Source organism: Nannospalax galili, unplaced genomic scaffold, assembly GCF_000622305.1.
Source record: "Nannospalax galili isolate Female #2095 unplaced genomic scaffold, S.galili_v1.0 scaffold180, whole genome shotgun sequence".
Classification (NCBI taxonomy): Eukaryota; Metazoa; Chordata; class Mammalia; order Rodentia; family Spalacidae; genus Nannospalax; species Nannospalax galili.
Window position 1 is genome coordinate 2,821,806 of NW_008348199.1, and position 11,666 is coordinate 2,833,471.

At 53.4% G+C, this 11,666-nt stretch overlaps 1 protein-coding gene across 1 annotated transcript in view; it reads right to left on the reverse strand.

Annotated features, from left to right (window-relative positions):
- Positions 1-8,530, reverse strand: part of Bik (BCL2 interacting killer) — a 19,079-nt gene extending 10,549 nt beyond the window's left edge. Inside the window, exon 1 of the mRNA XM_008844738.3 lies at positions 8,483-8,530. The gene's annotated coding sequence lies outside the window, so the exon portion shown is untranslated. The remainder of the gene's footprint in view (positions 1-8,482) is intronic.
- Between the last annotated feature and the right edge of the window lie 3,136 nt (positions 8,531-11,666).

Sequence of the window (11,666 nt, forward strand, 5' to 3'; positions counted from 1 at the left end):
TGTCATCTTGCAGTCCAACTTCATGCCTGTGGCTGGTAACACCAACTCATATAAAAGTGAAAATGCTTGTTAATTGCTTGAACTAGCAGGAAATAGAGATGTTTGTCTTACAGGTTCATTTCAGGAAACTCATAGCAGTCTCCAAACCCGCAGGTGGGGAAGCTGGACTCTAGACCCTTCCTCAGGAACCTGCAGATGTCCAAACAACTTGTTGGAGGGTGGGCTAAGCTCACTTCCCATAAGTGATGGAGAAACAACGGGAAAAGGAAGGGAGGGAGGGAGGAAGGGAGGAAGGAGGGAGGGAAGGAGAAAGGGTGGGGGAGGGAGGGTCGTGTCCTAATGAAGACATTCTATGTCTATAGGCGTTGTTCAGTAACTTGGTGGCCAGGAACTGCAGACTTGGCCTCAGTCTTGCCTGCCTTGGTCACCACTGACCTGAGCACTGCCCCAGAGTACAGATGCTTCTGGAATTGCCTGGGTCCCATCTAAGCTGAGACTGTGATGTCAGGTGAGGGCTGCCCTGTCTGATCCCTGCTGATGCTGCTGGATACCTCAATGCTTTTATTAGCAATGACCAGGTCACACATCCTCCAGAGAGCACTGGACAGGGAGGGGACTTGGGAGGGCCATCACGCCGCCTCCAGCCTCCAGAGACACTCTGACCCAGCAATGTGGCTCAATACTCTTAGGAGAAAACAGAAACAACAACACAGCCTTTCTCCAAAAAGGCTCTGAAGTTAGAAAGACATAAACAGTTTGCATGGAACTCAGAGGTAGGTGCGTGGTATCTAGGTGGGGGTCAGTATGGGCATTGACTCATCTACCTTCCCAGTGCTGGGGAGGCTGGCAGGAAACCCAACTGGAACCAGAAATGTAGATGGAAGAGGGCAGAGGGGGCAGCGAGGGTCTTCTCTGGTCAGGTGCTCGACTCTAGGGCCAGTCAGGCTGCCCTTGGGAAGTCACCTAACTTCCTCTACCTCCACGTCGGCCCCCTGGGGCTGCTGGGCAGATTAGACTGGATAGACTCAAGAAATACCAAACGTGACATTTGAGTACAGAAAGATTCAAAACAACCTCGATGTAGTCCACAAGAAAAAAGCTCCCAGGAAACCAGTGGGATGAGCCCTTCTGGGAGGCTGATGTGCCCCGCTGTGGGGCCGAGGGGCAGGGAACAGGAGGAAGCAGGCTGCTGAGGGACAAGGGTAAGAAAGGGACACCCCAGAGATGCTATGGATGCAAATGTTCACATTTTGTGGGTCACGGAAGAGTACATGATTATTTGTAAAGAAAAACTCATGGAAGAAAGATCTGGAAGGAAACTTTGAAGAGGAGAATGGACTTTATGGAGGTGATTGGCAAGGGACAGGCAACAGTACTTAGCTAAGTACAATGTTGACCTTGAACTTATGATCTTCCTGCCTCCATCTCCTGAGTCCTGGATTACAGGCACACTCTACATGCCTAGTTTTAAGTGGTGCTAGGGATCAAACCCAGGGCTTCATGGATGCTAGGCAAGCACTGTACAGACAGCCACATCCCCAGCCCGAGGTTTGAATGTGGGACAAGTATTTAAGCATCATCCTTTACCGAGCACCCAGCACCCAACTTACTGGGACTCTCTCTGAGACCCGTGCTGCAGGCTCCTGGCCACTTTACCTCCCTATCTCTCTGATCCACCCGTTTCCTTCCTTGCTTGCTCTCAAGGCCAGCAATGACTGACTGTGCTGACAGTTAAGGAACCTCAGACCCTGAACCTCAGGATCTCAAGCCGAGAAGTAGCTGTCCACACCTACATGGTGCTCCCCCCCTCTACACCCTCCCCCCGACCCCACAAGAACTTGTAGGAAGATACAGATGGACTTGTGGTTGGGTCTAGGGGACAACGCCCACCGGTTTCTGTTTCCTTTTTGCCAGGCACATGACAGGAGACATGCAAGTGTTTGGCTTAACATCTGTTTCTCTGAGTGGGTGAACACCCCCCCCAACACCTCCACCAAGAAGACCTGGCCAGCTAGACCCCTGGGCTCTGTGTAAGTTTGAATGGATTCCTTAGGCCTTACGGACCTCTAATTCTTCATCAGTGAAGACAGGTTCCCCAGGTCTCATTTCCTGTTCAATCCTCTCTAAAGACTCTCCAGTGTGGGACTAGGGACCCAGCTCTGTGGTAGAGCACCTGCATAGCATGCACCAGGCCCCAGGATCCATCCTAACACCACAAAAGTTCTAAAAAACACTCCAATGAACAGAGGAAGTATAATGACTCAATAATCCTCTTGACTGAGTTTAAGATGCCCACAAAAAAGGAAACTCTGCTTTTCTGTCCTCATTAGAGGACAGAGTGACAAGCTAGCATCTCCACCTCCAGCTTCTAAGTTTCAAAAGCAGGTATTTAAAGTACATTCTGGGGGGCTAGAGAGGTAGCTCCATGGTTAAGAAAGCATACTGCTCTTCCAGGGGCCCCAAGTTTGGTTCCCAGTACTCACATCAGGTGGCTCACGATGGCCTGTAACACCCATAATTTAAAATAAAAATAAACCAGTCTAGTGGTGCATACCTTTAATCGTAGCACTCAGGAGGCAGAGGCAGGCCAGCCCTGTGAGATCAAGACCAGCCTGGTCTATGTAGTGAGTACCAGGCCAGCTGGGGCTACAGGGAGACCCTGTCTCAAAAAATAAGTAAAATAAAAAAATAAGAATAAGGCTTGATATGGCCAAGGCTACATGGTGAGGCCCTGTCTTGAAAAATAAATTAGCTGAGCATGGTGGCACACACCTTTAATCCCAGCACTTGGGAAGCAGGCCAATCTCAGATTCCTGTGAGTTTGAGGCCAGCCTGGTCTACATAGAGAGCTCCAGGCCAGCTGGGGCTAGAGGGAGACACTGTCTCAAATTTAAAAAATATAATAAATAAATAAATATGCTCTGGAATGTCCAGGCCTGAGGACTAAGCACTGGGCCCTGTTGAGCTCTGTCTTGGGACGCAGACACAGGCTTCTTCTTCCTTCTGATGGTGTTGAGGCCTCACCCAGACCTCTTTACTGGGCCTTCAACCTCCCACACACTGGGCAGGCCTAGGGACCTGCTTCCTCCTCAGCCTGGCTGGAAGTCACTTCCTCCCTGCCTTCCTCAGGGCAGAATTAACAACACCTGGGGGTCAGTTGACCTGGATTGGGCACTTGGCCTCCTTACATGTTTCCTCGTCTGTCTGCCCAGCTACAGGGAGCCTGCATGAGCCTGCAGAACAGGAGCTCGGGGAGAAGCGTGACAGCACATGGCAGTGGGAAACCAGACAGTTCTGCAAAACAGTGGGGATGACCAGCTCACAGAGTCTGGCCATGCCTGTCTGAAGGGCCCTGGAGTGGACACAGAGCTACACTGGATCACGGATGACCCTTTGTTAGGACAGGAGAAAGAGCCCCACTGGATGTGGGCCCTGAGGAGTCAGGCTGCCGTGTGCATGGTATGCAGTAAGCGCTCACTAACAGCTCATTTTTGGGGGAAACCTGGAGCTCACAGGAGGGACATCCTGCCCATACTGACCGCCTCTGGGTCTGGCTCATCTGCACTGTCTGCACTCAGGGACTGCTTTGGCTCCCCAAGGACAGCTGCCCTGGCCCTGACCCCACATAGAGTCTCTTCCTTTCTGGGACACACACACACACACACACACACACACACACACACACACACATAATAAACGTTGCTTCTTGTGTGGCAAAAAAAAAAAAAATTGTTCAGAATCTTAACCTTAAGCATCCCCATCACACAGTCCCTCCCAAGAAGGCCAGGTGGCCTCTCCCTCCCTGTCCTTCCCAGCATAGTGAGCCTCCCCTCTCAAGCTGGGCACCAAGTTTTCTCCCATCTCTAGAAAAACAGGTTTGCTCAGCAGTGCCCGCAGGGTGTTTTGTATTGTCACATCCTAATATTGACACTAGACAGATCAGCACCTTAAGCATCCCCATCACACAGTCCCTCCCAAGAAGGCCAGGTGGCCTCTCCCTCCCTGTCCTTCCCAGCATAGTGAGCCTCCCCTCTCAAGCTGGGCACCAAGTTTTCTCCCATCTCTAGAAAAACAGGTTTGCTCAGCAGTGCCCGCAGGGTGTTTTGTATTGTCACATCCTAATATTGACACTAGACAGATCAGCTGCCCCCTTTTGCCGCCCTGTGCCCTGGCCACCTCGCCTGCCTCTCTCCTGCCTGCCTCAGGGCCAACAAGAAATGACCCAGGAACATATTTGCTGACTCTCTGTACCTCTTCCAGGCCTCAGTCCACCAAGGGCAGGACAAAGGAGCGGTGAGGTGGCAGCCACACACCTCCCGTCCAGACCCACCGCTGGCTTCCTGGTGGCCACTAACAACAAAAGCCCAGCGATCAGAACTTCCTCGAAACAGCTCTGAATTGTTCTAGGCAGAGAGCAAAACAGAGCAACTCTCTCGGGATCCACTCAGTCAGCCACAGGGGAAGCAAGAAGCCATCAATTGTCCGTGAATTTAATAGGCTCACTGAAAACAGGATGCTTTCCAGGGAGAGGGGAAAATATCACCCTCAGCAGGTCAGCTTGATGTCTGGCCAGTCAAAATGTCCTTCTAGCTACTCCTCCCTGCCGTTACTGGAGTGAGGGCATTGGAAGGGAAGGGAAGGGAAGACAAGACAGGACAGCTAGTCACAGCCTGTTAATTTTCTTTCAAGACAGGGTCTCATGTATTCCAGGTTGGACTCCAACTCGATATGTAGCCAAGGCCAACCTTGAACTTCTGCTCCTGTTTCCACCTCCCGAGTGTTAGGATTACAGGTGTGCATCACCTTGCCTGGTTTATACAGTGCTGGGAACTGAACCCAGGGCTTTGTGCATTCCAGGCCAGCACTCTACCCACTGAGCCAGATAACCAGCCATGGTCTCTGGTTCCTTTGCTCTCAATGACTCTAGGGGTCATTTTACTACATATTGTCAACCAGATGATAGTAAGTAACCAGCACGCAGGCCCCTCCATCTGGCTCAACAGACTTACTTATCCCAAGTATCTGGGCTGCGACAGGCACCAGAGACCTGCCATTCCATGTTCCTTGTCTCAAAGGCTAGTATAAGTCAGGACACAAACACAGGAAATCATTCCAGACAGTCAAGGGCTTAGGACAGAGCAACTGGTGAGATGAGTGGAGAGTGTGCCTGGAGATGGGGTTGTCAGTGAGGGCTTCTCGGAGGAGGCAACAGGAGCATAGTCAACAGCAGGTGGAGAGCCAGCGGGACACCCACAGGGACTGGGCTTGCCTCACTGCACATAGAGGAATGTCCCTGCCAAAGAAGGATCAACTATGGCTTGGGACTGGAGCTCACTGGCAGAGTGTTGCTTAAAATGCCCAGTTCTGGGTCCCATCCCCAGTGCTGGGGAAGCAGAGGGTTAGCTAGAAGATGTCTTGGAAGATTGGTTAGTGAGCTTGTCACCAAGCTGGAAAAGGACACACTGCATTTTCATACTTGGACTAGAAGCCAGTATCCTCTAGCAAGAGAGACATTTTAGGTCAAAAAACAAGCAAAACTAAGCCAGGCATGGCGCCCCAGGCCTGTATCCCCCAGCATTTAGGAGACGGAAGCAGGAGAGTAGAGAGTTCAAAAACAGCCTGGGCTACACAGTGTAAGATCCCATCTCAAAAAATAATGACCAAAGGAAAACAAAGGAAACTCATGGGGCTGGGGTGATGGCTCAGCAGTTAAGAGCACTGGCTGGTCTTACAGAGGACTGGGGTTTAGGTCCCAGCACCCACACGGCAGCTAACAACCATGTATAACTCCAGGGGATCCGACACCCTCTTCTGGCCTCTGTGGGCATTGCATGCACAAGGTACACTTATATATACGCAGGCAAAGCATTCATACACATAAAAAATAAATAAATAAAAACAAAAACAAATGAAACTCAAAAAACCTGACTCTGTCCAGTGTTCAGAAAAACAGCAGTCAAGGTCAGTGTCAGCACCTGACTGTGAGGTTCAGAAGACGAAGGTGCTGCAGCTAAAATACTATTTGAACATCTATAAAAGCTGGAGTGTCGAAACCTAACCCCACTATGGTGTTTAGAGGCAGGGCCTTTGGGAGGCGACTAGGGTGACACAGTGTCTTGGGACGGAGCTGTGTGAGTGCACACCATCTTCATAAGGAAACCAGGAAGTGTTGAATACATATGCACAATCAGTGTTTGTCAGCCAGAGGACCCAGCACCCAGTGTGCCCCCTCAGCCTCATGCCTCCAGAACTATGAGCCAAAAATAAATCTCTTTTTAGAACATTTGCCCAGTCAGAATAATTATATTATTAGTAACAGAAAACAGACTAAGACTCAATCCTCAGGAGGTAGAGGCAGGAGGATTAAGAGTCCAAGGCTAGCCAGGACATAGTAAGACTGTACTTTAAAAAAAGAAACAAGGAGCGTGGTGGCGCAAGCCTTTGATCTCAGCACTCCCAGAGGCAGAGGCAGGCGGATGTCTGTGAGTTCGAGGCCAGCTTGGTCTCCATAGTGAATCCAGCCCAGCTGGGGCTACAGGGAGACCCTGTCTCAAAAAGACCCAAAATTAGAAGAAAAAAAAGAAAAAGAAACAAGGGAAGGAAGGGAGGGACGGAAGGAGGGTGGGAAGGGACTAACAGGAAGCCCTAAAGGTAGCTGAGCTGGTAGAGTGCTTGCCTAGCATGTACAAAGCTCTGGGTCCCATCCCAGCTATACATAAACTGGGCATGGTGGTGCACACCTGTAATCTCAGCAGTCAGGAGGTGAAGGCAAGAGGATCAGGAGTTTAACACCATCTTCAGCTACACAATCAGGGAGGCCAGTCTAGGCTACATGAGACCCTGCCTCAAAGCAAACAAAACTGAAAGCCTCAATTCCTGGAGAATGGAGGGGGTCAAGGAGTAAGGAGAATTGGGACAGGGGGAGGAACAGGGCTGGGAGGCCAGGAGTGCACACCTGCCCTATGCTGGACACTGTGTCCAGGGCCAGTCAATTGCCTCAGGTGACTCTTCAGGGGCTATTTGCAAAACACACCCAAATTAAGAAGAAATCAATCTCAGGGACCCTAGGATGAAAACTATTCCCACCAGGCCAGATCCAGGGTAGCCAGTCTCTAGAACCCACAGACTGAGGTGCAAAGTGGTCCGGGGCCCCATCAAGGCCACACTGCTGTGACTGGACACAGGGATAGATTTGGTGGGGCCTCTAGCCCTCTGGGGTTTGATCTAGCCAGCTCAAGCATCCAAGTGCCTCATGGGACACAAGCCTCAGTTTCTCTATCTGAAATGAGGCCTGCTCCCCAGAGGTTAGGGATTCTGCAGCCTGGAGCAGGTTCATTGTCCCCAGCTCTGTGCAGCAGAGAGGCATGCCTTCTAAGGGACTGCAGCTAGCTCCTGGGCCACAGTAGGAACAATGTTACAGGCGCTGTGGCATAAATAACAACAGCAGCCACCCAAGCGCTGGCTCATTAGTACCCTTTAAGAGTAGCAATTTAAGGGTTAACAACAGGGTGCACGTTTGGAAAGCCCAGAGCCAACAGTGAAAGTGGCACAGCAGAGTCCCCAGAGCTGGTTGGGGCCAGGTCACCGGGGAAGTGGGCCCACCTCCTTTCAAACGCTGGACGCCTCCTTCGGGGTCGCCATGTGCCAAGCAAGGGGGAGCCTCCACAGGCGTCCAGCCCTGTTGCCCCAGGGGCCCCTGGGTGCCTTCCCACGCTTCTTGTAAAAAGACCTTTCTCCTGACCCTCCGCAGGAGGGAGTGCTGGGATCCCTGCGGGGACAGGGGTCCAGGGCCCCGGGTCTTGGAGGAGGCAAGTGACCAGGCCCAGATCCAGGCGGGGTCAGGTGCCCCAAATGCCGGCGGAGACAGGTACCCAGGCCCCGGATCCCTGTAGGGGCAGATGCCCTAGATCCTGGTGAGGACAGGCACCCAGTTCCTGGAAACCTGCGGCGACAGGTGCCCTAGATCCCTGTGGGGACAGGCACCTGGGTCTTGGATCCCGGCGGGGACAGGTGCCCCAGATCCCGTTGGGGACAGGCTCCCGGGTCCCAGATCCCGGTGAGGACAGGCACCCGGGTCCCAGATCCCGGCGGGGACAGATGCCCTAGAACCTGGTGGGGACAGGCACCCGGGCCCCGGACCCCGGTGGGGACAGGTGCCCGACGCCATCTTCCGCCTCAGTGTCCCAGGCTGAGTGGTCGCCGCCCTACACTGGAAGTGCCGCGCCCTGGCCGGGGCCGCGCGGTGCAGAGGCGGAGGCTGAGCTCCACGGGACTGCCACACCGCAGGGCACTGGTTCCTCGGGCCGCGACGCAGGGGCCACCCCATTGCACGGATGCGCAAAGCAAGGCGCGCACGACTGGCACCGCCCGGGGCTGGCAGCCGGGGAAGGGGACTTGTCGGAGCCGGGGCCACCGAGGGACTTGGGCACTGGTCCCCAGTCTTCAGTCGCTTAACCGGGACAGCTGCCGGGCGCTTACCTACCGGACTGGGCTGGCGGAGCGGCGGGCGAGCGGCCCGGACACCTCGCGGCGGGGACGGCGGCGGCGGAGTAGGTGGCGCGGCCCGGGAGGCGTGTGATTGCGCGCGGCGGGCCGCCGGCGCGGGACCTGATAGGCGGCGGGGCAGGCCCCGCCCCAGAGCCACCTCCCCGGGTCGGGCTGCGGATACCCGGCTCCGCCGAAAGGCTGCAGAAGTGCTGCCAGGGCGCGGGTTACTTTGTATCCCTCTGCGGATCTGCCACCGGGTTCCCTCCGGTGCTCCCCAAGAGCGCATCCTGGATACGCCCAGGTCTGGCTCTTATAAAGAGCCCTCTGCAAACACTCCCTGCATCACCCTCACTGTCCTCCCGAGGGCTCGGTGCTTTTCCATGACCACTCACCCAAACGGCTGGCTAACGAGTGTGAACCCCGCGTTCAAAACTTGGCGCTCTTTAGGCGGCCGCACTTGGGAGTTGGTGTCTTTAAAAATCTATTCTTCCTGGGAATCAGCCGCGAAGCCTGGGCCTTCCCTGCACACCCGCCTGCAGCGCGCTGCCCGCTGCACCACCCAGCCTGCTCTCTCCTCTCCTCTCTTCTCCAGGGGTGGGGGCAGCTGGTCCTACACGGCAGAGGGCCTGAGGTGGAGGAGAGGCGGGGTGGGAGGGGAAATCTAGAATTACAGGAGGAGGGGGAGGAGTGGAGTCTCTTAATTCCCTAAACCTGCAGAGCAGAGGCGTGTTGAGGTGGCCGGCTTCAAGGAATTACAATGTAACAACCCTCCAGAGAACAACAAAGCCTGTTTACCCCAGGTCAGCTCCTCCCGGAGCAGAAGACAGGGGCTGAGGGTGGTCGCACCTGCCCTGTGCTTGGTCCAGCCGTTGGCTACTGAGCTTTGCCCTTCCCAAACCTCTCTGGAGACAGGGGACCCCTAAATGCCATCCCACGAAGACAAAGTTCAGTAAACCTCCGGCTAACTTTAACTTCAGGGGCGGTCTTCAGCTGCAACGCTGACCTTTTCGGGTTTGTGGTCCTTTTCCAGTTCGGATCCCATCATCCCCAAGCGCAGACTCGAAGTTAACCTGACATTTGGTAATGGCCACCAGGATTATAACAGTCTGGCCTGGGGAGGGGGGGACAGTCTTGGGACCTCCCTCCCAGATGAGATTCAGAGAAGGGAAAAGATGACCGGGGGAGGGGGGGGGGGTCTCACAGGCCAAAAGGACCTGATGTGTGCGCAGGGGCATCTGGAGACACATGGTAGGTGCGCAGGGCCATCTGGAGCCAGGCACATAGTAGGTGTTCAGTAAACATTAGCAGACCAGATGGAGGAAGGAGGCCAGTTTGAGAGCAGATGGGGACTCGAGGGCCTAGAAGAGAGGTGGGTGAAAATATTTGCCCTGTGAGGTCCTGAGGCAACATGAAGATCAAATGGAGGAGGGGGCAGGCACAGGGGCTCATCCCTGCTACTGGGGAGGCTGGCCAGGTGGATAGGTTGAGCCCAGGAGCTCAGGGCCAGCCTGGGCAACACAGCAAGAATCTATCTCTTAAGTTAAAGATAAAGAAAAGCTGGGTATGGTGGTGCACACCTGTAATCCCAGCACTGGGGGAGTGGAAGCAGAAAGATCAGGAGTTCAAGGCCAGCCTTGGATACACAGTGAGTTCTAGGCCAGCCTGGGATACATGAGACCAAGAAAGAAAGAGAGAGAGAGAGAGAGAGAGAGAGAGAGAGAGAGAGAGAGAGAGAGACCCACTAGCCTCCCCAAAGTCCCAGGTCAGATGGCACATACTAATAGTGACAATAATAATAGAGACTGTCATGTCTGACCCCAGGACTTTCCCTTCTATGAGTTGCCATAGTCTTTATTTTTTATGTTCATCTATCATATGTACACACATTTATATATATATACATATGCATATATATATATATAATTTGTGTATGAGGGGTGCATGAATGGAGATCAGAGGGCAACCCGTGGAAGTTGGTTCTCTCCCCGGTCCTGGGGATTGAACTCACGTTGTCAGGCTTGGCAGCAAGCACTGCTATCCCCTGAGCCACCTCACTGGTCCTCCTCTCTTTTTTAAAATCTGTGTGTGTATACCCACGTGTGTGGGCACGTGTGTGCAGGTCAGAGGACATCTTCAGGTGTCAGTCCTCGACTTCCACCTAGTTTGAAAGTCTCTTGTACTGCCGTTGTGTATCCCAGGCTAGCTGGCCTGCGAGTGTGGGCGTTCTCCTGTCCCTGCCTGCCAATCTTGTTTTAGGAGTGCTGGGATTGCAGACTTGTGCTACTGTCTCTGGCTTTATGGGGGCTTTGGGGAGCCGAACTCAGGTCCCCAGGTTTGTATAGCAAATGCAGTACCCACTGCACCATCTCCCCAGCTCAGCTTCCTATTATAAGCCTCCCCATGGGTCAGGGATGCCCACACAGGTGGAAATAGTCACAAGCTGTCACACACAGGCAAGAGAGAGCTTGTGGACCCATGTTACAGATGAGGAACTGAGGATGTGAAAGGAGGCTCACTCTCCAGAGACCATCTACACTGGTCCAGCAGAGCCAGATTCTAGCTTCTGCTGCAGGGCCCTTTTCACCCCCACAGCATGCCTCCAGCTCCTGGACTTGCTGCATGTCTGCTTCAGGGCCAAGAGGCTATGAATCCTGCTCTCTGAGACAACCATGGCCCAGGGGGCTGCCCCTTTCTTCTATGGAGACCTCAATACGGAGGTGTGGCCTCTAGTGGCCTCTGGGTCCTCATAACCCAACTTGTTATTTGTTCTGTTTTTTAAAAGAAGCATCTGGGGGGCTGGAAAGATGGCTCGATTGTTAAGAACACTGGCTGTTCTTGCAGAAGACCTGAGTTCAAATCCCAGCACCCATATGGCAACTAACAACTGTCTATAACTCGAGCTCCAGGGGATCTGACAGCCTCTTCTGTCCTCCATGGGCACTGCACAACATGGGTGCATTTACCTACATGCAGGCAATACATGCATACACATAAAATAAAAAATAATAAAAGCCAGGCATGTGGCGCACACCTTTAATCCCAGCACTCGAGAGGCAGAAGGAGGTGGATCCAGGACAGCTGGGGCTACAGGGAGACCCTGTCTCAAAAAGACCGAAAAAAAAAAAAAGCTTCTGTTGTGGCCTCACAGAAGTGTCTGTTCCCATAGCTGTTCACAGACC